This window comes from Triticum aestivum, chromosome 3B (genome assembly GCF_018294505.1).
Source record: "Triticum aestivum cultivar Chinese Spring chromosome 3B, IWGSC CS RefSeq v2.1, whole genome shotgun sequence".
Classification (NCBI taxonomy): Eukaryota; Viridiplantae; Streptophyta; class Magnoliopsida; order Poales; family Poaceae; genus Triticum; species Triticum aestivum.
Genome location: NC_057801.1, coordinates 847,555,548 through 847,558,009, shown reverse-complemented (window position 1 = coordinate 847,558,009; position 2,462 = coordinate 847,555,548).

The following is a 2,462-nucleotide window of genomic DNA, read 5'->3' as shown; positions in this document are numbered from 1 at the left end:
TTATATTACATGGTTAGTAAGAAACATCTTCCAGGGAGAATAGTTCCGTTAAGGGTTCCTTTCCCTGGGAGGCATGCCCTAAAGTGCATGTCCGGACTGCGAAAATAGCAGAAAAAGCATCTGGGGGCAGATAAATAAGTAATAAATCATCTTTCAGGTCACCAACCGAATATTCCCTTAAGAACGCTAGCCTTCGGCTTCACCCAGTCTGAGGTACACATCCGGCTGACCCGGCAGTAACAATCGCAAAGGTGCTCCCTTTACCTCCTAGCTGAACAATCGGGAACGTAGGGGTAAGCACAGGAGCCAGGCAACCCGGCTTGGCCAAAACTTAAGTCATATCGATGCATATAATGGTGATCAAAAGGTACATGCGGAAGTGTGACACATGTGGTGGGCATGAAGCCCATATAAATAAGCTTCTGTTAAAGAAGCCCCCAGGTATAACAAGTGCGAGTAGCACATCGAGCGAGTGTGAACGAAGCGCAGATTAGCCCTCAAGAGGTTTGTACTGAAAGAGGGAGGAAAAGGGAGGGAAAACGGAGACAGCGAAAAAACATGAAAGGTGGACGGAGGAAGGAGACGAACCCTGAGTCCGGCGCTAGGCGTAAAATCTTCGGAGACGGGCTGCGTTCCATGGCTTTGGCTCGAGTCCGTTGTCAGATGCGTTGTGTAGACGGTATGCACCGCCGGTAAGGACTTTGTCGATGATGAAGGGACCTTCCCATTTCGGCTTAAGTTTGTCCTTTTTCTTGTCCGGCAGGCGTAGAACTAGCTCGCCAACATTGTAAGTTTTGGCCCGTACTTCTCTGCTTTGATATCTTCGATCCTGTTGTTGATAGAATGCAGAACGGGATTTTGCCACGTCGCGCTCCTCTTCTAAAGCGTCCAAACTGTCCTGCCGATCCAGCTCGGCTTCTCTTTCCTCGTACATGCGCACGCGAGGTGAGTCATGAATTATATCCCAGGGCAAAACTGCCTCAGCACCGAATACCATAAAAAATGGTGTGAATCCGGTTGTGCGGTTTGGCATGGTCCGCAGCCCCCAGAGTACGGAGTCGAGCTCCTCTACCCAGTGCGTGTTAGATTCCGTGAGGGACCGCACTAATCTGGGTTTAATGCCGCTCATGATGAGACTATTTGCCTGTTCCACTTGACCATTAGTTTCAGGGTGATAGACTGAAGCGTAGTCGAGCTTGATGCCCATGTTTTTGCACCAGAGTTTAACCTCGTCGGCCGTGAAATTCGTGCCATTATCAGTGATGATGCTGTGGGGGACGCCAAAATGGTGTTCTACCCCGGATATGAAGTCTATCACACGTCCGGATGAAGGAAATATGCCCTAGAGGAAATAATAAAGTTATTATTTATTTCCTTATATCATGATAAATGTTTATTATTCATGCTAGAATTGTATTAACCGGAAACATAATACATGTGTGAATACATAGACAAACATAATGTCACTAGTATGCCTCTACTTGACTAGCTCGTTTATCAAAGATGGTTATGTTTCCTAACTATGGACAAAAGAGTTGTCATTTGATTAACGGGATCACATCATTAGGAGAATGATGTGATTGACATGACCCATTCCGTTAGCCTAGCACTTGATCGTTTAGTATGTTGCTATTGCTTTCTTCATGACTTATACATGTTCCTGTAACTATGAGATTATGCAACTCCCGTTTGCCGGAGGAACACTTTGGGTGCTGCCAAACGTCACAACGTAACTGGGTGATTATAAAGGAGTACTACAAGTGTCTCCAAAGGTACATGTTGGGTTGGCGTATTTCGAGATTAGGTTTTGTCACTCCGATTGTCGGAGAGGTATCTCTGGGCCCTCTCGGTAATGCACATCACTATAAGCCTTGCAAGCAATGTAGCTAATGAGTTAGTTACGGAATGATGCATTACGTAACGAGTAAAGAGACTTGCCAGTAACGAGATTGAACTAGGTATTAGATACCGACGATCGAATCTCGGGCAAGTAACATACCGATGACAAAGAGAACAAAGTATGTTGTTATGCGGTTTGACCGATAAAGATCTTCGTAGAATATGTAGGAGCCAATATGGGCATCCAGGTTCCGCTATTGGTTATTGACCAAGAATAGTTCTAGGTCATGTCTACATTGTTCTCGAACCCGTAGGGTCCGCACGCTTAACGTTACGATGACAATTTTATTATGAGTTTATAAGTTTTGATGTACCGAAGTTTGTTCGGAGTCCCGGATGTGATCACGGAATTGACGAGGAGTCTCGAAATGGTCTAGACATAAAGATTGATATATTGGACGACTATATTCGGACATCGGAAGTGTTCCGGACATTGTCGGAGAAAACCGGAGTGCCGGAGGGTTACGGAACCCCCCGGGGAGAGATAATGGGCCACATGGGCCTTGGTGGAAAGAGAGAGGGGCGGCCAGGGTGGGCCGTGCGCCCCCTCTCCCTCTTGTCAG